General features: G+C 33.6%; 1 long non-coding RNA gene across 1 annotated transcript; it reads right to left on the bottom strand.

Moving 5' to 3' along the window:
• Positions 1 to 9,111: 9,111 nt before the first annotated feature.
• On the bottom strand, positions 9,112 to 25,772 carry LOC128080586 (uncharacterized). The gene is made up of 4 exons (XR_008206793.1): positions 25,744 to 25,772; positions 20,673 to 20,727; positions 14,616 to 14,702; positions 9,112 to 9,474 (listed from the first exon to the last, which is right to left on the bottom strand). It is a non-coding gene; the product is annotated as an uncharacterized LOC128080586 (long non-coding RNA).
• Between the last annotated feature and the right edge of the window lie 1,672 nt (positions 25,773 to 27,444).

Below are 27,444 nucleotides of genomic sequence, written 5' to 3'. Positions count from 1 at the left end.
AAAATAAGATAAATTTTACCACAGAAAATAACTTGCAATACAAACGGTACAGAAATACAAGGCATAAATTTATAGTGTACAATTAATCAAATATTTTTATTTTCTAACATAAAAAGTAGCATATAAAAGATAACAAGGTAGAAACCAACATGAATATTAACTTTTTAGCCAGTAACAGCATCTGATCAGTAAAGGCAATTTATTTTCATCTCAAAGAGAATTCCAAAAGATCCATTTGTTTTTGTTCCAAAGTAGAACAAAAATTTTTGTTACAGGTCTTAGAAGCAAATCATTCAGTTACAATGCTTTTGTAAAATTGAAATATTTCATTAAGATTTTGGCATATGGTAAGAAGGTTTCAAAATAAACATGGATTTTATTCTGAAAAGAGGAAGCAGTAGTTTCATATAATAAAAAGTTTTTGTTTTTTCTTTTAAACAAATCTTTAGCTTCTACCTGATTTTCAATGCTGATTATTCATGGCTTTCTATCTGCAAATCCTAATTCATTTTCATATTGGCAAAGTAAGATCTTCCTAATTTTACTAGTCATTTGCCAAGTCAGAAATGATGATGTATAAAGACAGTATCAGTTTTTAATAGAATCAAGAAGAAAAGACATCTACATAATAGAAAGAAATCTCATATTTTATTACAGAGATTGAATGTTATTCATAATTCTCCTGCTTTAGTGACCATCTTCTTCAAAATTCAAACAGATTACAAAAGGAACTACAGAGCAACTACTAGGAAAGATAAGATTGCTGAAGTTCAAGGACCATAGCATCACAAGTACAGTCAAAATATTCTTCTGCACTCTCCAAGTTTGATCCAAAGATGAGAAACAGGTGAATGCTGAGAGGATAAATGAAACAAATCCATTTAAGATTATAGAATATTCGTGGGACAATCCTGAATCCTTTAGCGTTACTTTGGTGGGGTCTGTATAGTCTCTGACAACTGGAGGGAAGTCAAATCAAGCTAAAATTAAGATATATGATTCAAAGATAAAAACGGCTGTTATTTACATGGAAGGAAATAGTTGCCGAAACAAAACTATACATATAGATCAGATACAAAGTCTCTATATACAAATATACAATTTGAAATACAGACAAAAAAATTTGGCTCTATATGCCAGATATAACAACATGATGATATGGAATAGCCAGAATGTATATTAAAGATACATTAATTTTTTAATGTATTAAATTTACATGCACTAAAGGACAGTTCTTAAAAAGGTTTTAATATGAAAAAAACAGAAAAATAAAAGTATTTAGACAAAATTGTTATTACACTGCAGAAAAGATCTTTCAGATGATGATTCATTGTTCAAGAGTTCAGTAACAGACCATGGGAAAAAAAATAAGTATTTTTGTATAACACTTCATTTTACTGATTAAAATATATATGATCCTAAGCCACTGCTAATAATGACTTTGTTATGGCTGTGCTCAGGAATTTGGTTTCTCCTTTAAGACTCTCTTGATTTTTTGACAATATTTATCCTTAGTACCTCATCTCTTTATTAGTCTGACATCTAGAGAACTATGACAAAAAGTGAAAATGTACATGTTTTCTAAAAAATTAAAGGGTTCAAAGTCCTTTTTAGCTTCCTAAACAATGAGAGAGAAAAGGGGAAAATATTCCATATCTCTCATTGGACACATGCAAATGTTGAATTCAGACTGCAAAATTTATTAGGGTAAAAAGGGTTTTTCTTATGTTTAGACAGAATTTCCTGAAATTCCTGTATAGAATTCAGAAGAGAAAGTCAATCTGCATTTAAGGGTAGATGCAATAATAGGTGCGTACTATCTAACATAAAGATGTATGCATTTAATTTAGTGCAAAGTGTCAAAATTATTGCCATTAATTTGTCATTTGAGGAAAGATGCTTCTTTCACAAACAGAATAGGAAAAAATCAGGGTAAAGAGTAGTGAGAACAGCTCTTATAGAATCATTTTTTTCCTTAATATAATAACGATGCTATTTACTGAAATGACACTTTTGAAGTGTAAACAAAACACATTTTCCAAACATACTTTCTAAACTTCAAATGATAAAACACTGTCACTTTACATGCTTCTAAACAGCTGGAATGCAAATGTCTCATCATCTCTTTTCAGTAGTTTTCAGATTATGGTTTCCAGGTATTTGGCAATTTACCATGGTAATGAAAATGCTGGAGCTTGGGAATGTGCCATGAAATTGCACTAGAATATATTATAATTGCTTGTAATGGGAATAATAACAAATAAGTATGAAAAATATATTTTCAATCTACTAGAAGTTAGGGCAATGTTAATTTCTTTATCTTTTCCCTGTTTTTCTTTGCAACTCATTTTTTTGATAGGGAACTAATTTGTCTTCAAACAGAACTTACCAGCAACAAGCTCCATGCAGTGAGATGAGGCATTACAATGCTAAAACCAGACAGCAGTTGTGTCCTGGTGACACATTAATTTTATTATACTTCATTCCAATACTTCTACCTAGATAGAACCCTCTTCAACCCTCTGCACCAGAGTTTTTCATGTATACTGTGGTGTAAGTTAATCAGGCTTGCATACATTTGTTTACAGACTTTCATTTTCGAGGGCTTTTAAAGAGTTATAAGGACAATAAAACTGTTTGCAATTCCTTTCAGTATTGTTTGTTACAGAAATATAGAAATGTTGCCTATGGCAGAGCATGAGAGCCAAAAAGAATCACAGAATCACAGAATCACAGAATCACCCGGGTTGGAAGGGACCTCAAGGATCATGTAGTTCCAACCCCCCTGCCTAGCAGGGCCACCAAACATACACATTCAGATCAGGTTGCCCAGGACCCCATCCAACCTGGCCTTAAACACGTCCAAGGACGGGGCATCCACAACCTCCCTGGGCAGCCCGTTCCAGGGCCTAACCACTCTCCTTGTGAAGAACTTCCCCCTAACATCCAACCTAAATCTTTCCTCCTTCAACTTGGATCCATTTCCCCTAGTCCTGCTGTTGTCAGCCCTTCTGAAGAGTTTACTCCCCTCCTGAGTGTAGGTTCCCTTCAGGTATTGATAGGCTGCAATGAGGTCACCCCGCAGCCTTCTCTTCTCCAGGCTGAACAAGCCCAACTCCCTCAGCCTGTCCTCATAGAGGAGGTGCTCCAGCCCCCTGATCATCTTAGTCGCCCTCCTCTGGACCCTTTCCAAGATCTCTACGTCTTTCTTGTACTGAGGGCTCCACATCTGGACACAGTACTCCAGATGGGGCCTCACAAGAGCCGAGTAGAGAGGGACAATCACCTCCCTCTCCCTGCTGACCACCCCTCTCCTGATGGAGCCCAGGATCCCATTTGCCTTTCGAGCTGCCAGAGCGCACTGCTGGCTCATGTTAAGTCTCTCGTCCATCAGGACCCCGAGGTCCTTCTCTGCCGAGCTGCTCTCAAGGACCACTCCTCCCAGCCTGTACGGGTGCCTGGGGTTCTTCCGGCCCAAATGCAAAACCTTGCACTTTGCCGTGTTGAATCTCATAAGGTTCACCCGAGCCCAGCCCTCAAGCCTGTCGAGGTCCCTCTGAATGGCATCCCTTCCTTCCACCGTATCAACCGCACCACTCAGCTTGGTGTCAGCAAACTTGCTGAGGGTGCACTCAATTCCTTCATCGATGTCATTAATAAAGATGTTAAAGAGCACCGGTCCCAAGACAGACCCTTGGGGGACACCACTTGTTACCGGCCTCCACCTGGACATAGAGCCATTGACCACCACCCTCTGTCTGCGGCCTTTCAACCAATTGCTTATCCATCGGGTCGTCCACCCATCAAATCCACTTCCCTCCAATTTGGAGATGAGGATGTGGTGGGGGACCATGTCAAAGGCCTTGCTCAGGTCCAGGTAAATGACATCGGTCGCCTTCCCTTCGTCCACCAATGCCGTCACTCCATCATAGAAGGCCACAAGATTAGTCAGGCATGACCTTCCCTTGGTGAAGTAGATGCACAATTAAGCAGGCAGTGGGCTTAGGGTAAAAAGGTCATTTGGCAAATGATATAGAATGGTGCAATTTGTTTCTCTTAAACAGTCTTTGAATTCTTGTCCTATATACTGGCTACCATAGTTCAAAAACTCAACATATATAAGCAACATAATGGTTTTCCAGAAAAAAAAAACACTGCCGAGTAGTATTATTACACATAAAACTCTGAGGTAAAAAAAATCACAGATTTCACTGTTTTTCTAAGAAGCCAAATTATACTTACATACTATGTAGTACATTCTTTGTGGGAGAGGCTGAGATAAGGCCTGGAGAAAAGTTTTTGGTGAGTACCTAACAGGGTCCTGCCCTTCCAATGCCTGTGCAGAAACTATTGAGATGATTGAATCAGTCTCAGGAAGGACAAGAGGAAAAGAACGTTGAAACAGGAGAGCTTTAGATTGGATATAAGAAAAACATGGACAGCTAAAGAAATTGCCTAGGTATGTTATGCAACCTCTATCTCTGGAGGTTTTCAAAACATAGCTGAATAAAACCCTGAATAACCCATTATGATCTCATAGTCGAACCCCATTTTGCACAGAAGTGTGGATTAGAGACCTTTCGAGGTTGCTTTTGAACTGAATTTTCCTTTCATATTAAGAGCCTATAATATTAAACTACTAAAGCAGAGAACTGAACACAGAAAGTATTTTCTAAAACAATAAACACATAAAAGAATTATATTTTTCTTAAACTTCATAATCTATAATATTTTTCTAAGGTTGCTCTACATAAATATGAATTTTAAGGACATGACAGATTATAATTTTTCTGCTTATGAACATTTTTATCCTTCTCTTAACAGGAAGTCTTGTAATAGAGCAGCTAACATAGAATGGCTGAAATTCCCCAAATCCTGTTTTTCCAAAGCAGTTAATCCTTCAGTAATATATTCCAAATAACATCTAATGGAATTTATGAGGGAAAGAAAGCTGGTTTAATTCTTCTCCAACTATAACAGTTCATCTTAGTCAAGATACAACCTCTCCTTGACTTGCCTGTATCCTCAGACCATTATGGACATGCACACACCACCACTAGCGTAACTTGTTTCTCTTGAGTTCAAAGACTGTTACAATCTACTGAAACACCACAGGTTCAGTTTCAGGTTTTCTGTTTGGTTACTTTAATAAAATATAAGGACATATTTCATTAATCACACACTAGCTTAGATTTACATCTGGCATTTGTTATTGCACACCACAAAAGCAAGTAATTTTTTAATTTTAATTAATTTATTTTTTTTCTTTTGGTATTCTTGAAAGTACCTTTCTATCTAAGGGGAATTCCAGTTCTCCAGAAGAGGGAAATTTTGTAGTTGAAGGAATAAAAAAAAAGAGTTGGCAGGATTGAATAATTCAAAAACCCTCTCTCCTAATTAGACAACACATACTGTCGTCTTAACCTTGTTAAAATTTGGACTTTGCTTTGTGGAGTGTAGGCTAAACAAGGTAGGGTTGCATAAACAGAGTAGATGTTATAGCCTGCAACATCCAGAACATTGGCTGCATGCCCTGTGGTAAGACTGCCTCAGAAGTCTGACTGTAAGAAGCTGGGGAAAAAAAAAAATGAGGACAGGTGATCTCTTTTCTTTTTTTCCAACATAAGAACATCTGTGCTGGATCAAATCAGTATTTCTGCTTCAGACTGCAGGTAGACACAGGAACAGACCATAAGAGATAGGTCAGTTCTAAAGTAGACAATCCCTTTATTTACTCTCCTGCGTGGCAATCAGAGCTTTGACTCAATTGTTGCTTTCAGATCACTGCATTTAGAAGCCAGCAAAGGGATTTTGAACCCATTTAATGCTTCTGGATACAAAATGGTCCTGTGGCAATAAATTATTATCTATTTTCTGTATACATAAGACATATGTAATGTATATGTAATATTGCGTGTCTAAAGAATTCAAAAGAATTTGGAGAATCATACATGAAGTCAATTGCCATTGGAGAATGAATCTATTCTCTAAGAAACTTACTTACTCAATGATAAAATATATTGTAACTAACTGTTTCGGCAACACTGATATGATGGAGAGATCCAAATGCTAAACCAGGTTGTTTCATAGTGTCAGAAGCAAAAGTCTGCATTTTGTGAGTTGCCTGCAAACACATCACTTTTTTTCAGCTCTTTCTGGTATTTTCAGCTTAATATGAAAAATAAAGTTTCTTTTGATATATATATCATAATATGCAAATGCAAGAGGGCAACTTCTGCTGTGTGGTATGTACTGAATAGTGGAGTGCACGTGGGGCATCCACTTAACCTCCCACCTTATCTTGGGAGTCTTAAGATGACGGAGACCCCAGACAGCTGTACTAGCTGACATTTGAAAACAGTCTTGACACTGTTCAGTTTTACAGATTTACCTGCACCCAGTTCAGATTCAGATATTTCTTCACATTTTTTTCTTAACAACAGAAATAGATAACTGAACGAAAAGAAAAAATAACTCACCTTTCTTGCAAAGCACTTTAATATATAATGACAAAATGTTGCACATAAGAACCTGACATTATATTCATTATTTCATTAAGTTATTATAACAACATCTGTACTGGATATATAATCAAGGTTTTTGATTTTTTTTTTTTTTTTTTTTTTGTACCAACCATTTCTTCTGCATGTATAATTACACAATGGTTATCTCAGTCTAACTTAGATCTAATTATGTAAATAAGCATACATGCCCTCCAACTGCTTTTTGTATACTAGGAACCATGCCATTACTTGCTCGTATTCATGGTGTTGCCTCAAAGTTTCTTTATGTGCAAGTTTAAAAATAAAGATCTCAAAAACTTTGATCTTTTCTGAACATATTTTTACTGTCTTAAATGTGAATTACTGGCTTGTCAAAAATGATGAAGCCAGGAAGAATACTACAAATGCTACAGAAGTTGTGTTAGAATTCTGAACTGTAATTCAAACACTTTCTGAAATTTTATAAAAAATGAGATGAAACAATGAAGAGATGCACATATTTGTTTTAGTTTGATGGACAAGTAGCTGGCATGTTAAAACAAAGGTCAAAACAAAGCGATAACATTTTCTCATGTAAAAATCGCAACAAACTAGACAGTTCCTATGTTCACCTCTTACACAGACGACTAACTATATTTTCTCTCTCTGTGTGAGGTTGTTTTTTCTTTTTCCTGTTAAGTTCTTAGCAGTGTAATCATGTGTATTTTTTTTTCCCTCTGGCACTCCCAGATGAAGGGAGAATCCCACAAAAAGCTCCCAACAAATGATTCTTTCAAAAATTTATTTCTTAGGAATTTTTAGCCATAGTGAAATAAAAAAAATTGAACAAATATTTCAACCAATTCTAACTACTGAATGTAAAACACAACAACATAACAGTCACAGAATCACAGAACTGTAGCGGTTGGAATCTTTTAACTAAAGATAATAGAGACCAATAGATGTTTTACTTCTAAAAGTCACTCTGCTTGTATGACAACAAAATCACAGATGCAGTTGGATGGTACTTCTGGAGACAGTGTAATTGAATAACCTGCACAAACTAGGGTTGACTGTAGGAGGTTGCGTATATTTCTAGTAATTGCAAGGGTTGAGACTCCAAAACTTCTCCAGGCTACCAGTTCAAGTATCCAACTATCCTCACAGGAAAATTGTCTTTACTTCCTTATGCTTAGATGGAATTTCCTGTATTCTTGTATTCTATTTTGTGCCTATTGCCTCTTTTTCTTTCAGTGGGCTGACTCTGCCTTTCATTACTACCTTCCATCAAGTATGTACACACATAGGTAAGATCCTCCATGAAACTACCATTCTCCAGGCTGAACAATCCCAGTTCTCAACTTCTCCTCCCACCAGAGATGGCCATTCACTAGACTCACTCCAGCATGCTCATATTCTTCTTGTTCTGGGGAGTCCAGCTGTATCTTACCAGTGCCAAGTACAGAGGAAGGATTGCCACTCACCACCTGCTGGGGACACTTTTTCTGGACGCAGTCCAGGATATTGCTGGTCTCCTGTGTTGTAAGGATACATTGCTGGCTCACTGTTAACTTGTATCTATCAGAACCTTCTCTGCAGAGCTGCTTTTCAGCCTACTGCCCCCCCTCTTGTGTTGGTATCTGAAGTTGCTCCTCTGCATGTTAAGGCATTCACATATTGCTTTACAAAAACTGAATTATTATATTTATTATATTAAAAACTGAGAATTATGTCCATTCCTACTCAGTGGTAGCAATATACATTAAGAGCTCTGAAAAAATGAAATAGAATAATTCTTCTAGAATAATTTTCAATCACTGTCTGAAAAGGAAAATGATATCAGAAACGTTTTCCAAGAATAAAAGAAAATGCCAGAAGCAGTTAGAGGAGTACTAGCACCCTTATAGCTATGAAATTCTATGTCCTCTAACAGTTTTAAAATTACTTATTAGAAAAATAATTACATACTGTAAATAATTACAATCGTTCACAAGGAGTAATAAAATGAGAAAAAAGAAATTTTATCAGGGTAAACCCAATGAAGACTGACAAACATGACTTCTAATTTAATAAAAGTCTGCAACAAACTACTGTACAACAGATCTCAAAAAAATTCTGGACCTGACTCTTCTGCCTGATTTCAATTTACTTAGGATTTGTCCCATAAATTGGCAAGGAATTGAGCTCAAACTCAAAACAAAAAAATATGTCAAGCAAAGTTTCAGATTGCCCATTCAAGTGTATAACAAAAAATTAAGTGCTCACTAAACCGTAGTATCTTGTTCAGATGGAACACAAAGAATAGTAAGAAAATGAATTACCTCTTGCTTTGTCTGACACATGGAACAGTATCCTGCACATTAGAATATCTGCATACTTACTCAGATTGAATGGCTGGTCAGTATTTCCACTAACATGTCATAATTTTCTCCTCCTTCTACAAATACATCTATGGCTTGGTTCATTCAAAGTATTAAAGTATTTGATATTTTATCTAACTGCGTGTGGCCTTGAAGATTCTGGTATGACACAAACCGACAAATAAGAGCAAATTCATTGCCTAAATCACATAAGATTTGATATGGGTTTGTAAAATGACAGTTGCTCTTTATTTGGATATAGTCCAAAACAAAGTTATCAAATGTTTCATTAAGATTATCGATTTGTCCTCCTTAGTCTCAAAACCAACATGAAAAAAAAAAACCTCAAAACACAAACATTTGGCACTGCTGAGCCCTTTCAGGATTCCACACAGGAGTGATTTGTAGTGAAGACTATGAAAAATGACATTCTTGTAGATAGATGGAGATTCATTTCTTTCTATACTCCCAGACTTTTTCTTCAGACTGTACAATTTCCAGCTGCCTCAGGGACTGAATGATGAAGTATGCGATCCTTCTCAGTCATTTTCAGTGTATATACACAACACAATGTTTATGATGCTTTCATGGTGTTTAGAAGGTCATAAACTATCAACAGCCACAGTGAAATTCTGCAGTAAAAATAATTCATAACAGAACAAACCTTTTAAAGGATACTCAGTTATAAATTAGATGGAAACAGTAAGACTTACATTGTAGTATACTTTCTGTAATCTCGTTTGGTGTTAAATTTATTTTAATTAGTTATTTCCTTAGTAAGGCAAGAGCTTTCTTTTGAAGAAGCATTCCTTTACTAAGGTTTCCTTGAGTTTAATGAATGCTAAGGCACAGTAAGGAAGAAATTATTCTTAACCTGGCAAAGGTTTTACAGAGGTTTATAGCATTTTCAAACCAAATAATTTTTTTTTTTTTTTTTTTTTAAATGAAGCATTTGGTGGCCGAACAGTATATTATGCATTTTTTAAAAATTAAAGGTGTTATATAATTCACAATTGACAAAATCCAACAGTTAATCAAATACATAATTAATGGAACTTATTATTGCCTAATTGCAGATTATTGTTTTATTGTAATGAATTACAATATAGTGAAAAATGACATGACTACTTGACTCAAGCTGGCCAGTGTGATATTCTATAAATTACAATGTCATGCTGAAGAACAAATCTGGGAAAATCTGGGGATGGGGTCTGGGGGGAGAGGGGAGGGAGGTACTGTTGCTGCTGCTCAGGGATTGGTAGGGCATTCGTTGGTGGGTAGTGAACAGTTGCACTGTACATCACTTATGCTGTATATTTATATAACTGTTCTTTTTTTCCCCTTCTTTTTCTGTCCTATTAAACTGTCTTTATCTCTACTTTTTTTATGATTCTCTCCTCCATCCCATTGTAGGAAAGCAAGTGAATGATTGTGGGGCATTTATCTGTCTGCTGGGCTAAACCACAACAAATAAAGATGAGCCTCTTGACTTACACTACTAAAAGAAAGAAAAAATATTACTTCACCCTGAATAGAAAAGATGGGAAGCTCCTTTGTACAATAAGCTTGTATCAGGAATATGGCATAAGACTTCCTTGTAATCTTTTTCAGTAAGACTTGAAGGTTAATATTCTGCTTATTTCGAAAAAAAAAAAACCACCAACAAAAACAACAAACAACAACAACAAAATGCTAACATCTTAGCTCACAGATTTAAATTAACAGCAATTTAATCTAGAAATTTCCAGGGTTCCTTTGTAGAATATGTAGGGAATAGTTACTCTTTATAGAGTACTACTTTTATAGAAATTGTAGTGCTCTCTGACCTAATCTGAGATCTGATTTCCTCCAAAAACCACCAAACCAGGCTAGGCAATGCATACAGTAATTATTTTTTTGCACAGATTTTGCTGTGAGAAAGAGGCAGAAAGAAGTAGAGAAACTGAGACAAGATGACAAACAATCATGAGTTGCAGCCTATAAAGGCAATGAAAGCACAGATCTGGAAAATAGTTTCATAATACAAATTCTAGCCGAGGGCAGATGGAACTGCAATCAAAAGGACTACTCTTCATATTTTTATAATCCTACATCTGAAGAAACAAGACTTTGTATAATTTTCGGCAAATGAAAAGGGTGATGTAAACCCATCATCAGTTACCCTTCTTTATCTGGAAAAATGTTCATGCCTTCATCTTTACCTAGCCAGTTGAGACGAGAGAGATAACATTAGTGACAAATGTAACGGGAAGAGAGAACATGACAATACAATTCTGAAACATGGTTCAACTCTTCAGGCTGGGAAGCTTTGAAAATGAGGACTTTTCAAATGATCCATAAGTCTGAAGTCAATTTTCAGATGGCAACTAGCTGGCAGAGCAAATCAACAGTCCATAGTACATCTCAGTTCTGTCCTCAGCTGTTCTTTTGAGGACCATCATAAACGTATAGATTAACAAGTATGCATTTCTTTCCATTTCTATTCAGTTTTTTTGTAATTCAGGCCCACTTATTAATACAACATGTGGATACTGAAATTAATTGCTTATCTTGGAACATAGTGCTTTGTCACAGAGTAGAATCTTTACAAAAATATTTTTACTTCTCAAACACAAGAATTAGCTTTTCTACACTGTGGCTTTAATACAAGATGATCAGAAATCATATCAGTTCTCTTGATCATCTCTCTTCTTCCAATACCTGCTTGAATTTGTTTTGTTGTCAGAACAACAATTTAACCTAAAAAGAGAGACCTTCACATCTAGTAGTAGTGAAGGTAGACTCTGGAGATTTTCTTCAGGCTAATTATAATCTGAGAAGTAGACTGAACTCTCTTTGATTTTGATGCCCAAAGGGACTTCTATTCACTTTTTCGGCATACAAGAAGCTTGTATTCTATTTGCGTTCCAAGCATAAAAATGATTAACTGAATCGGCAGTACACAGCTTATAAATAATAACTGAAACTATTGAGAAAGATCTAAAATTAACTCAATATGATAAAATTTAAGGTGGACATTAAAATATTTCTGCACTGACCTCCATTCTGAGGATTTATATGAAACAATTGGAAGACTAGATTGAAGGCATTCATGTACGGAGATCAAAGAGCAGATAAATTACTTCTGACTTATTGCTCTATTCCCTCTTATTCCTTTGGATATTTTACTAATGGTTTATCTTTTTGAAAAATCAAGCAAGTACTTTTGTTCCTCTGGGCATAATTATAACAAGGATATTTATAATCAGTAGATTATAGTCACTTCTACTGGCTATAGGGAAAGAATAGTAATATCCAAGTTGAACCAAATGAAAATATCACTCCTTCAGGTCACGTGGCAGTGGCCTGTGATCGCATGTAAAAGGTTCTGTATTCAGCCTCAGAAGACAAAACCACAACAAAAAATAAAAATTGAAACATATTCCAAGTCCTGAATTGGCAAATCTGAATCTAACTAATATTTTCATAATCTTACTACTGTTAGTTTTATTTCCTTTCTATCCTCATATTAATCTTTTTTTTCTGCACTTTCATTGAATTATGATTATTATTTATTCTTTAAGGCAAAAGTAATCTATTGTACCTCTATGGAAATTGCATTATTGGTCTAAGTGTGATTACTGAACTCCTAATATTTTACTTCTTCCAATACTCTATAAGTTCAAAATAGAGGCTCCTCTACTTTTTTAGGCTATGGTCTTTTGAGGCAAAGAAAAAAATGGTACTTTGATTTAGAATGATTTGATTTGGAATGAGGCTCTAGAGTGTGTTTCTCTAGCATTATCTTGAATATTAATAGGCAGAAGAAAACTCCTGGCTAGAAGTATACTCACTATCATCCCACCTTCTAATGAATTCACTGAAACAGAACGCTTGTGTGGTTCTGTTCGCAGTGCTCATTTCCGTAGAAAATAATTGACTTATTAAAAAGAGCTGTTCACCCCAAGATGGTAAAGGATAATCCTGTAGCTTTCATTGCATCAGATAATGTTTGTTTTAACTGCTGATGATCAGCTTTATCACATGCAATGGAAAATGTCAGGTCAAAAGAAAAAGAGGAGCTGACATACCAATAAGCACACCAGTAACTTTAGGGTGACCTTAAGAGACCTCACATTTGTTGGAATCATGTTTTTATTACTTTCAACCTATGCAAAATAAGAGCAATGTAAAATATTTTCTTTATGCTGTTCCAGTTAGTAATGCCAGTTGCAACTTTTCAATTTTTAAGCTCAAGCTCATAAACTCTAGAGTTCTTCACAATAAAAATTAAAATGTTTCATGAAGCTAAAATAGTTGCACGGCTTTAGCAGCTAAATTTGGTTGAAAGGAAATTGTCTTTGCATTATAATTTTTCAGAATTATTATTATTATTATTTTTTCTTTTATAACATGTTCAATGTGCAAGTCAGTATTGTAACGTCCTGTATTCTTTGTTGGAAAATGGAGAGATGTAACCTTCACTGAGTTAATTTGCTTGAAGAATTTGTGAATTTTTCTCTGCCTTATCTTGCTGAGGTTTAATATTTACTATAGATTAGCCAAAAAATATAATTACGTAATAATACTTACACTATCATTAGAGTTCAAGAAAGAAAATTGTATATATGCCTTAATATTTACCAAAATATTTTCTAAATAATACAATCTAGTTTTGTTAAATCTGAAATAATGCAGCTATAATACAGAGAAATTACATTCTGAACAAGATATTTCTATATACAAATCAATTATTCAGAGAAAACATTAGCTCTTTAATTAATTTAATTTTAGAGAATTGAAAATGACTAGTTTTCCTACTTTTCCACACTAGAGAAAAGGAACAAAGGAACTCAAGAGTAAAAATTGGTGAATTTTCCATCCAATGCTTTTTTTTTTGTAGCCTTTCCATAAGTGAAATATTTAGAAAAAGAAATATTTTATGCATCTGTGTTTTTCTTTTTTAAATCTTTCTATATGTATATATTATGTTTTTATATATACATATATATTAATATAAATATTTAAAATTGTCATAGAAATTTCTGTGAGTACAAGTTACACTAGACGAAAGTATAAACAAATTGGAGTTACAGATATGATGTGATTTGTACCTTTTCTATAGGAAAGCTGACTCTTCTAGTGATTTGGAACAGCCAAATAACATATACAATATTTACACACATATGTTCCTTTAGCCTGACCTTTATATTTCAGAAAAGAATTGAATTTCACACTGAAATGTTATTGCTTCAGAAAGCTCAATAAACTTTTTGACTACATCACTTACCTTAGAGAGACATGGATAAATTGTAGATATGGAAGGAATAACGTAAACTATTTGACCTTACATAAAAGCAGTTCTCATTTTCATACACTGGAACTTGAAAAAAGAAATCCACTCCTTCTCAGCATTTATTTTGCTTTTTCTTATCATATAGATACTTGAGAAAATTAAGCATTTGAAAATGTGTCATCCATAGCAGGAAAAAAAAAAAAAGCAATTTTTCTTGCAGTAGAACAGAAAGATGTTATAGGATAGATTGTATTTGATAAAAAAAGTCATGTCTTCATTTCAAGGAAAAGCAACAGTGCATGACTCAAATATTTGTGTAGAAGCATCAGTTCATCTTGCCTTATATAAGTATCATGGAGCTGCAAGCATTTGAAGTACAAGAAGTTAGGTTGTTCTCTACCCAGGAAACATTCATAATACAACTGATGTGAAAGGAAATAAAATATCAGGTAAGGATGAAAATTAATACAAAGATTTAACATTTTCACAATGACTTACTATGTGATGACAATAAAGCTTCCAGCGATCTTCCACAGATTTGCAGAATGTGGAGCAAAAGATGAAATGCTTTGAAATTATAACGATCTTCTCAGACAGATCGTTATCAAGTGGATAGTTTAAAACAGAAGAGAAAAGAAAAAGAAAAAAGATCAGAAGAAAATACATTATAATTCATTTTGTAAGGCACCACACTCATATTGTAAGTACCTTGAAGTGCTTTACAAAGTGATGATTTAAACACTTTAGCATGGCAACCATAATAAAAGGAGTAGCTATTATTTCCCAGCATTTCAAACAGGTCCCAGAAAGCCTTTTGATTTTTAAAACTAGTTTTTAGGCTATATTGTTTGTACCTAGGAGTCATTGTACTTGGAATGTTGCAGGTGCAAATAACTGAAGAAAAATAAAACACCACAAAAAAAAACCATGCAACCCAACTTACATCACTTTTAAGAACTGTTTATACAAGATGTTGGCCTTACAAATTTGCAAATCCATAAACTTAGCCTTGGACTGAAACGGTTTAATTTTTGCATTATTTATTTTTATTTAGAAAAGGTGATGAAATATTAAAGTTAAGATTCTGGGGGTTTTCAGTAATGCGGAAGGATCATATAAGTGGGAAGATGGAGTCTTAAAATTTAACTTGAAATGATCGTAGACTGAGGAAACACTGGAGGAAGATCAGCGGCTTCATCTCTGGTCTGTGCTGTAAAATTATGCTCAAATAAAATCTGGAAGAGTCTGTATTAGTCACTGAAAGGATACTGTGTTTCTCACTTAGGGTTTGATTGATTACCATTATAAAGTACACTTTATAAGAAATATATGCATAAATTTATCCAGTTTCCAATGCTGAGAATCTAGAAATAGCTAAGGCTTTGATAAAGCTTTTGGAAAAAAGAAGTTCTTTTACCCTACAAGCAATCTTGAATTTGAACCTAGTAATGTTCCCATAGATATTAAAGAAACAAAACAAACCAAGTAGGAGGAGTAAAAAAAAAAAGAGAAGACAGTTTACAGTTACACAAACTAAAACTTTTCTTGGTCTTAGAAAAAAGAAAAATCAATATGGCCTCTAGATAAGCTTTCTGAAAAGAGAATTAAGCAGAACTTTATTTTGAGCATCAGATAAACACTCAGACACTTAGAGTAGGAAGACCCAGTGTGTTATTAGCCTGAACTACTGTTGTAACTTACCACGTTTTTCATTAGACCTCTTAATAAATTTCTAACTGATCAGCAGGTTACCTCTACGTAGGATGGGCTTATTAAACATTTCAAATATTTTCTCCATTTTTTCTTCTAAACAATGTATATTCTTAATTGTAGGTGCATGCCCACAGAAAATAATCATGTGAATAGTCTAAGTCAGGACTTCCTGCAAAATATTTTCCTGAGAATTACAGTAAAATTCATCTAGCAGTAGCAGCTTCTGTCCTGAATACTGCCTTAGAAAGATCCACTCAAAAGCTTGCAGAGTTTTTGTACGAGTTTGAAATAGACACTGTAGCAAAATTTTTTAACGCCTGAAGCAGGTTAAATAAGCAGAGACAATTTATGCTAATTTCATAATTATTTTGAATTAATCAGTAATCAGATTATGAATATGCAAATAATGCATGAGCACAAAATGGGATTTTAAATAATGCTGGCAGTTGTTTTTTTTAATTAAAAAAGAAAGTGAAAACAGATGTATTTCTATAGAATATGCTTATTATTTATATTTACAAGATTAATTCCAGCATTAAAATTAAGAAGTGTCTTGGAAGAATGTATAGCTAATATCTCAGAGAATGAGCCACAAGCATACGAAGATAGGATCCTCAGGTTTTAGAAGTACTGCTTCTTGAACACATACAAATCTTATCTCAAGATGTACTTTTAAAAAACAAAAAAATCATTTCTGTAGGATTTATATACTCACCACTATAGTTTTTATGATTACAGGAAAATGTTTAATGAAGTTGTTCTTACATATAGTATCTTAAGCTTTATAACTTAAGCATTTCATATTCTTGCAAAATGCTATTACTGCTATGTACACTTTTACTCTTATTAAATATAAGCAATGATAATCTTCTTTTAGTGAAATGAATCTACCTTGAATTAAATTGCACAGCAGTTATCTAGGACTTCAGCATATGAAAGTAGAAACTGAAGAGAGTACAGTAAATTTAAGGTGATTGAGCAGGAAAAGGTAGAAAAACACTAGGATACATAATGGAGAAAAGGGAGCACAGTAAGGAGGAAAAAATATATAGATTTTCCCACAGAGACATAATTTCTTTTATCACTATCTCTATTATCAGTGATTTTTTTTTTCATTTTTCTTCTCTAGTGTTAAAAGTCATCTCAGAAGTGTCATAAAATTGGATAACTCTGGAGACTAAGGTGTGCTGAAAAAGATGTATGTTATTATGAATACCAGGATGGTATGGATATGGAACTGCACGCTAACTCTTCATAGCTCAGTAGAAGTAAAAAAAATGATTTCTGTATATATTCTCACTTAAAGCATTCACTACAATATACATTAATACTAAACTGTGTAATGCTTTAGAACAATACAATGACATATTTTGCACTGAGTGTTTTGGGTTTCCTTCAAAAAACACAGAATTAAGAATCCAGTGACATTTACTGAGATACAATATAGAAAACACAAAATTATAGCACTAGCCTCTGAGATCATCTATTGCACTAAAATTATAACTTGTGCCACAAAGCTGCGTTGTGCTTTGTGCCATCCTATTCTGTGGAGGAATTAGAGTAAAACCTCTGGTTCTCAGAATAAACAGAGATTAAAACTTGAAAAACCTTTTCACCACCACCTAATACCTCCCTAGGTGTGAAGATAGACCCAAAAGGTTTACTAATTCACGATGGGTACATGGCCTAACTCCTACCAGGAATTTGACTATGTTTCTGTTTCTTCTAATAGCACTAGCTGGTGACTTCAGATGGTGCCATGGCTGGGCATGCCTCACACTTGCCTTCTGGCTTATGCAGCCAAGCAGTAAAAATCTGTGAGGAGCAAACCATATAGGGAAGGAACTGTAGAGAGCAGCCCCAGGATTTGACTTCAGCACTGGTAGTGATGTCATCATCTAGAGAAATAGTTTCCCTTCTTTGTCAGCTGGGAAGAACAAGATGGAATCAAATAACTATTGTGATGCAGGTGACAGAGATCTATTGAAATGAGTTAGTTGCTATTACTGTGACAGCAAAGGGCTGTTCAGGAAATTTTCTTATGTTATGCCCATAGTATAAACTGCTAAAAATCCTGGGCAATCAAGCTTCATTGCTCTTTCAATTTTTTATCCTTTAGGCAGCATTAATTTTAAGACCATTTATAATGCAATTCTTATGCTATTTCTGGGAAGATGACAAAGCTATTCTGAGTGTTTTTTGTTTCATTATTCTCTGAAAGCAGCAATGTAGAAAAGAAGGTGAATACTGATATTCTTATGTGTTACAGAGCAACTATCCTCTAACTTGCATATTTAAGTCTTAATTTTAATGCTACTGAAGACAGAAATAAAATACATTTTCATATTGTGCTTGAAACCTGAAAGTGATTGTTGGGAGCAACAAGAAATTTTGGAGAAAAAGGGCTATTATAATCTTTATGGCAGATTCCTACTAAACTAAATATGTTTTCTCCAAACCACCCTCAGAACACAAACCTTTGTGTTAGTAAATGGCATAATTTAACTAATTTTTACAGAGGGATATGTATTTCTATTGATTGGAGGTTCCACTTATCTTTGTAACATATTTCTAAATCTTAAATGACTTGTGAAAACAGACAAACTTTTCCAGCAGACTTTACAACTTATACCAGAATTTCTCCTCTACACCATTTCCATAATTTTATGTTTTTATCTTTATTATTTTATTCTTATTTTTCTACGTAAGCTACGAAAGAAGAGTAACTATTCTCATTCTATTTAATTGCCACTATTGTTCAGAAAGATACATGAATATGTATATGAATATGTAATTGGTTTGGTCTTTTAAAAAATACCACAAGGATTTCTGTTACCAAATGTAAATTTCACTTTGTTTTATCTGTTCTGAATCTCTGACTGCTAAATGGTTTTATTTTTATAGCTACTGTGTAGATAACTTAGCCTACTCACTTAGTCTAGTACAAAAAAGGCTAACTAGACCTAAAAAAAATAGGCAATGTAATTGCCCTAAAAATTAAAGTACAGCAGTTTTCACACCAGCTGTATTCTTGACACATAATGCGAGGCTACTCCAAGCAAATGACTACTCTGGAGCAAATTACAGAACAGAAAGAAGAGAATTGGAAAATTCTTTCTGAGTTTTGAGCTGTATAACTAAGAACTTTTAAGGAATGTCAGTTACTACATCTTTTAAGAAGTAGTGATGAAAACTTATTGCATTTCCTGAATAATAATGAGTGATAGAAAGAATTAATGGTCCAATGAGACCCAATCATTCAAAGTGGTAATTAATTCCTTAAGAAGCGCCCAAAGACAAGATACTTGTGACTTTCACAAAACAAACAACAGTGATTAAGAAGAATCAGGAATATTCTTTCTTCTTCTTTTCTGTTATATGCAGTATGCACTTTCAATTGACTGGGCACATCTATGTCTTATGTCATTAGTCAGGATGATGGCCAACCTATCCTATAGCATATTTTTTCATTGATATCATTCATGCTTTACTATGTTATCCCCACTGTGAAAAAATCTTTGTCTCTTACATTGGTGATAACTCACAGAAATCCTTTAATATTTAGAAAAATGTCCTATCACCATTATGGTTTGCGACAGTCATAGTAACCATTTAGGCCTAGGAAGATTATTTAGTCTGTTTTTATACTGGTAACGAGGATTATGGTACCCAGTTAAAAATTACACAAGGTCAAATGTATTCCTTTTTGTTGTTGTTGTTGTTTTTAACATAAATTACATGCTATACTCTGTCAGTTCTTGTAAGAGGACAACCAAAATATAAAGTCATTTCTACGGTTTTGCAAAATGAACTTGTTGATGGTATTTCTATTTTTTTTTTTTAATAGAACTTGAGAGCATTAAAATCAATATTTCATTTCTTCTAGGATAGTCAAACAAAATTTATTAAGAGGATGTTTTATATATTTATACCATATGTCTCTCTATAATGGAGAAAATAAATTCTATGGTGAACGTGGAACATTCTTGAAAAGAAGAAATTATAGCATGTGCAAGGATAAGACAGAATGAAGGAGAAATTAAATGAAATAGAAAATTACATATTTTTAAGTACTGCCCTATGGCTGTGAAGCAGAAATGGAAAAAGCATGAAAGAAAAAAAAAGATATGATGAAAATATAATAGTATACCTGTCTCTCTAGAACTTTATCTACTTACATATACATTAATCAGTTATTTAACAGAACACAAATGAAATTAAAGAGAACTGTATTAAAAATGAAATAACTAAGAATTCATGAAGAATTCATTAAAATGAACCACAAAATGAAGTATAATTTCAGTGTCAGAAGAAGTGGAGAATATATTCTATTCCATACGCCGTACTTATTAGTGGTACTACGTAATTGAAGGCAATTTGTGAGACTGAAATCCATAGCAAGCATCTGTACAACATATCAGTATCGAATGAAAGTAAAACAAACTTTAACCTTAAATTCTCTGACTCACACTTATTTTCTTGTTTTCTGCTTTGGGTGCAAATGATTGCTCAGAAATAAACAAGTCAGAGTTTTATCCACTTCCTAGTTATCAAAACAAGCAATGCAGAAAACAGAAGGAAAGTAAAACACTCCCATGATAGTATTCTCTATTGAAAAAATGGAAAAACTCCAGGAATTACTGCTTTTCTCACATAGATGGGCAAGGAGTGAATTGAGAAAAGCTGGAAAAAAAAAAAAAGTATTGTACATCTCTACACTGATGGTATAAGTGGTCACATAAGTGGAGAATCATCTGGTTCTAGGCAATAATAGATCACTTCAATTACTCCAAAGGTACATGCTACTCTTTATTTAGGCCTAGAATGAAAGTGACAGTCTACCTCAGTGTAATTTGAACTCTTCTGATATCATCACTGTTCTTTCATCTTCTTGTCACTGTATAAGATTTGGAAGAAATAAGAAACATCTTAAGTTTGTAGTTTTAGAAATGTTCATATTTTTCTCTACAAGCCAAAATTCAATCAAAGCAAAAAAAAAAAAAAAAAAATTCTCAGTTCAGGATGAGATTCTTTCTTTGAAACTTTAACATTCCTGTTTCCATACTTTGTTGTTGTTGTGGGTTTTTTTTGGTTTTTTTTTTTTTTTTTTTTTTTTCTGTTTTTAAAAAAGTTGTTGTTACTGTTATTCTTTTCTGGCAGTACCCAGATCACATGAAAAGGAAAACAATGTTAAGATTATTTTACAGAAGTGGGAAGTTTTTGTCTTTTTGCTTACAGCTATAAATTCTTTTTTTTTTTTTTTTCTCTAAGAAATTGTTATAAATCGTATTAACTCTCACTGTGAGATAAATTAAAGTTAGGTTTTCATTTACACTCTTCATACACTATTTAACTTGAGTTATCTGAATGGAATGCATTGAATGCTGACAGTCGCACGATTTCTTTATTTACATCTAAAATACATTGTGGTTTTAAGGTGAGATTTAAGATTTAAGGTGACAGTGAAACTTATGAAACTGTTTAATTGAATGATTCTGACATACTAAATACTAACTGCTGTAATTCTTTTGTAAGAACTGGTTGATTTTGGCATAATTCTGCTTGTATTGAACCAAGTTTCCATTTTTCTTACCAGCTTGCCAGATATTTTTTCTGAGATATTTCATCTCTCTGAGCAGTGAGGTAGCTAGTAAGTCACCCAGCCCCACCATTCTGAGATTCTGAGTAGCAAGAGAATCCACAGGAAAGCTCTAAGCAAGATTCAAATTATGCTACCTTTAAACTGGCATCTTTCTATGCTATATAAAGAAATGCAATTTTTTTTTTTTAAACAAGTAGTGCATTTCGTATTAAGCAGGTGTTTAAATTTCCTATCAGACTAGTTTCTGATATGTACTTAGGATATTATAAGGATGAAGGTTTACTGATTATATTTTTCATATTATGAAATATGATATAAAGACAATTTGTTCATTCATTATACATATACAAATGTACACATATAAGCATACATATACATGCATGTAACTACAGTAGAGATAGGCATAAAACTCCACAAAAGTGAACTAATCTTGATATTATTTTCCTAAAATCATCATTAGTCAATAATTGAATCATCTCTGCTAACAATTAGAAGATTTTATTCTTACAGTGAGACTAATCTTCTTTTATAAAAGCTAAAGAAAATGACTGGCTAAAATAATATATTTTCACTTTATGTGGAGCTCAGGCAGGAATTTGGCAGCCTAATTCCACAAGTATAGGAGTAAAAATTGAGTTTTCACAGCCAAGCTAGTTGTCATATCATCTTAGTTGTGATAACTTTCTAGAAGCAAATTATCAGGGCAACTGAATAGAATTCACCAAAAAGAAATGGTGATTATACTAATTTTGCATTGTCAAACATGCCATTGGCTAATGCATATATGTAAGCAGTTAGACTGGCAGATAAGAGGATAATTATTCCTTTTTTAACCTGGTATATCTAGTCTCAACTCAGTGATTCACAGGCGTACCAAGTCATCACTCAGGCAACAAAAGTTTCAGAAATATCAATTTTATTTACTTCTATTTACCCTAGTAATATTCTACATTATTCTACTTTCTGCAGTTTGCTTTTTCTTTCCCATTCAAATTTTTTTGTTACTTTGTTCCATAGAAACTCTACATTTATACACTTGAGATTCTTTTCTCCTCTTGAGATTCTTTAAGGAGAGATCAGACACACATCTTATTGACAAGAAGATTATATAAAGATGGATAAATAAACCAATTTAATATAAAAGTTCATTTTGTTTAGGATCAACATTAGACTTCATATCTGAAAATTTTTCTTCTGAGCTGTTATGAGATCTGATGTGGAATCACTACAGTCAGGTTTAAATATCAGGACACTAATAAAAATGTCATATTTTTTACCTAATATAGTTTTTATATATTTAGCTCAGCTCCCTTTTTTTCCACTTGAAGGAATTGAGATTTTTTTTTTTTTTTTTTAATTTCTTGAAGACTCTCAAAGAGAGGCAATAATCTGTTTCTTTTTGCGTTTCTTCTTTGTAATGTGTTGGATTTCAAAAGGCATCATACTCAGACCAAGCCAGTAACTTCTGCTCCTGAAATAGCTTATTAGAAATGATACTTAAAGTTTATGTTCCAAAATTGGATTTAAGCTCAAGTATCTGTAGGTCTTTAAAATGAAAAGCATGTGAAGAAATTGTGTTTATGTCATACATCCATGAACAAGTAGAGAATTACACCTAGAGCAAACATGACTTCCCCCCCTTACCTCCATTCTCTTTATGAAACTGTGTTTTCTGTAACTTCTCTCAACTGTTTTCTGATTTTGCTGACTTATGTAAATGAAAACAAGCATTTATGAGTTAATGTCAGAAAAGTGGATATTACACAATTTATTCACTACACAAATTTAGAAGCCTTTTAGAAGTCCATATCCTCACATTCATTTCTCAAGATAGAGTGTATGAAAAGGACAGAAGTTCCACGGTCTTGAATATGAATTTCACTTTAGGACGGGAAAAATAGTCTTCTGCATCCATTACTTTTAGTTCTTTAATGTTAAGAGATTACAGTAACTCCTTCTATTCACTATGCAGTCCAGTGGTTTCAAAGTTAACACAAATCCTAATTAGACCTTTCTTGAGTACTATGACCAAAAAAAAATATCTAGAAGTTAACTGAATGCAAGTTCATGAAAAAGTATTATTTGTAGCTTGAGTCTATTTGTCTTCATCTCTTTTTTTGTAATCAGCATATGATTCCTGCTAAAATAATTAAAAAATTATTACTTCTGTTCATCTTATTTCTTCAGTTCTGCTGAAAAAGCTCAGATAAAGATTTTAAATCTCAATCTCTTCAATCATTCTTCATCTTGCAATACCACCATTTCCTGTTTGCTTGTAATGTCAATCAATTCTTTGCCAGGAGATTTTTAACAGAGTTTATGCTTTTCTAGGGAATTTTGTCGTCATCGCTATAAAGATCTGAAACCCTAAACTGCATCAATTTTTCCCCCAAGCTTATACTACACTGAACAAGCCTGATTTAAGTATCTTTGAGTAAAACCCAGCCACAAATAGCCCTTAACTATTAGTTGACTAATAGTATTTTAAATAGTGATGTCAGAAAGAACTGGAGAACATTTCTCTAAGTCTATATAAAAAGGCAGCAGGAGTTAAAGAATTAATAGGTATGCATTGAAGAACTTAGTGGCTTTCACTAGTAATTCAGTACATTAGTTTGATTAAGTTAAATGTTAAGCAAACTACTTCTTGCTAATATAATAGCAAATTACAGATCTAAATGCAAGGGCAGCTACACTATCATATAGACAAAACTATATATATATATATAGTATATATAGACAAAATTCAAGATATTTCATACTAGTTGCTGCTTAAAAGCTTGATTTTTCTTTTCTTCCTCTGACAGAAGAATGAGAACAGTGCACAATATCCAAGAACTTTAATATTCTACATTAGGTGTACACTTTCTTAGAGCACAAGCAATACGGGTACTTTTATCAGAAGGGTAGGAGTGGGAAAGCATTTAATGTTACCCCAACTCATTAATATTAAGTACCTCAGCAGACATACATCTTCTATGCCGAAGCATGTCAGGTTTTTGTCACCTTCTAGCTCTTCTGCTAGGCCTTATGTTTTTTTTCTTTTGCTTCATCATTCCTCTGAATGTTTTCTCTATGTTTTCTCTTCTCTCCAGAGAAAATATTCAATAGACTTCTTCTACTTATTGTCCTCAGAAAGAACATACAGGAATAACTGGCCAATGGTCAATTTCACAATTTTATATTCTGTTAAGTTCAGTCAGGAGCTTGCTATAGAGCAGGGTTGCTGAGGAAACAAGAGTATCATCTTGGAAGTGAATAGATTTTTCAGAATAGAGTGCGATTTTTTTGTTTGTTTTATTTCTTTTTTGTTGCTTCCATTAGTGACATATTAGAAGCACAGTTAAATTATTATTAAATTATATTGTTCCAACAAATGTTTTGAGATACTCAAAAACAAGCACAATAGTGTCTAGCATTCTCTGCCTCTAAAAAGTGCTCACCTTTCTTTACATCAAAATATTAAAGCTTGAGGATTACATGTTCTGGATGTTTCCTTTGCTCAGGTGAACTTTATTACATGAGATTTTCATATATTTGATTTATGTAAAATAAAATAGATTCACCAGGAAACTACACCTGGTATGTATTGCAGTCAAAGTATGTATCAATTTAAACAGTAGTTGAATTACAATCATCAAGATCTGGACTTAGGAGGAGAAACTTTTTTCTAACTAATAGATACAATGTGATGCACTGTAACAAACAGTGCTTGAATATTCTAGGATGTCTGTCAGTGTAAGTGCAGCGTCCAAAGCTTCTCACAGCTGGTTTCAGAACAAAAACAAATGACAGCTACCTGCAGGGTGGTCCATTCCCTACATGTTTAGAAAGGCCTGAAGCTAAACTGAACATGTAAGCATGGCTCTAGGCTAAATGTAAATAAGTTTGCAAATACTGTGAAAGGACAAAACAGTATGCACATTCCTCAAGAAATTTAACCCAGTGGAAACATTGAAAATTTCTTCGCTGTCTGCACACATAAAAGTAAAAATGCTTTGTGTCTTACTCCTTATTCTGTTGCTCTTTCTGAATGTGTGTTTGAGTGCTACATGTTGTGAACCAAATTAACATACAAATTCATCCATTTACTGCCTTCCATTATTTAATTTAATTTAATTATTTAATGCCTTCCAAAAGCTAGGTATGTGCACTGATTTATGCAATATACTGTGTAAGTCTGGCCAAGGCTGGGATTTGCAGTACTCAATCCTAACTATATCATAGAGTTGGTGTACAATCAATAGGCGTACAGAGGTTAGGCTAAGTAGGATTACTACAGGAGAAAGATAATAAATGAAAAATGCTCACCAATGTTGTAGGCTCACACCAAAAAAAAAAAAAAAAAAAAAAAATCCACAGGGAGCAATCTCCAGAAACAGACCCTTCCTCAGTGGCAGTCAGCACTTCAATGGGATCCAGGAGTGGTAGAACTAGACTCCACCCCTTCCGGCAGCACAGGTGAATTGCCTTCACTTGTGCTCCCCGTGGCTGACTCACTGCTTGCCTCAGGTGGTCAATCAGAGGTTTAGGCCATTATCAATAGTTCCTATACAGTTAACATGAATCAAACACGCTGGGGTAGGTGCTCTAGCTACAAAATTTCAGGAGTTAGCAGCCAGTAATTTCCATAGGAAGGAGAAAGCTGATAAGTATACATTTCCCTGGCCTGATTCTTGACTAGGTGAAGTAATTTATTTTTTATTCCTATACGTGCTGTGAATCTAATACATGTCAGTCCCTTCAAGTGCATTGCAACAAAACTGAAGATAATCTTGTGTTGAGATTGTGTCTGTTTTATTCTCTACGTACAGACATGGAGAATGGTGATTCTGTAATCAGACTCGTGGAAATTTTGGTCTCTTCTGATAGACAATTGCCTGTATGCTATATATTACTGATAAGAATACCAATATACCAATATACCATCACCAATAATTATAGTGTGAAATGCTTGTGAATAGCAAATGTCTCCCCTATCATCATTTCTCTCTTCAGTACCTTTGAAATTTCATCTGTGTGATATGACTTGATGGTAAACCACAGACTGCGCTTAGTAAGATGGCACATTTTAAGGAGAAGGTGCCCTGGTCCTTAGCTCAGAAGTAGAGGAGGAGTCTTGAATTCATAAAGCAGGGAAAATTTCACAGCTTTATTGTCCAGGTAGGGGTTTGATTATTTAAAAGAAGAGAGACGTAAATGCAATAAAGCCAATATTAATTCAAGAAAAACATTGTGGCACAGCAATAATTAAGAAAAATCAAGAAAAATGAATAAGCACTAAGTAATGAACAAATATAGCAAAAAAAAAAAAAAAAAAAGATAAAAAAGGAAAATAAAAGAAGATTACATATGCAATGAACATAACGAATCTGAGTAACCTTTTTTTTTTTACTTAGTTTACCGAGTTTCTGGGAAAAAAAAAAAAAAAAAAAAAAAAAAAAAAAAAAAAAAAAGCAGTGCAGTTAAATAGTTGGCTTGATTCATTGCTTTTCATGGGAGTGAAAGATCTTTTCTGGGTTGTTTTGTCATTGCTGTTGTTAAAGTAGTAAGCTCAGACTATGAGTATTCTTTACTGGACAAACGATCAATAATTTTCAAAGTCTTTGGTAACAGTTGAAAATATCACTCGAATTTAATGAAATTCCCTTTCAAAGTGAGAAGAAGAATCTGAATTTTATAACAAAACTGCTTCAAAGATCCTTACTTGTGTAAATATACAAAATTTCAATGAGCATACACTTGTGTTATATAGTACATATGCATAAATCAATATTATGATAGAATAACTCACCAATAACAGATGAATTATGTATTAATGTTATAGTTCATGAATTTCTACAGGCAAAACCTCTTAGTAATTGGAAAAATGTGAAGAAGGATGCTTTTATTTCTCAGAGCTGTCAGAGGGCCTGAAATGAGGCCTTTCAAAGCTCACAATAAATAAACCCAGTGATTTTTCTGGGAAAAAAAAAAAAAAAAAAAAAAAAAAGTTTTTGCTGTTTGCTGTTG

Source organism: Tympanuchus pallidicinctus, unplaced genomic scaffold (assembly GCF_026119805.1).
Source record: "Tympanuchus pallidicinctus isolate F22 unplaced genomic scaffold, pur_lepc_1.0 scaffold2, whole genome shotgun sequence".
NCBI lineage: Eukaryota > Metazoa > Chordata > Aves > Galliformes > Phasianidae > Tympanuchus > Tympanuchus pallidicinctus.
The sequence above is the reverse complement of the archived record's forward strand: the minus strand, read 5'-3'. Positions and strand labels throughout refer to the sequence as shown.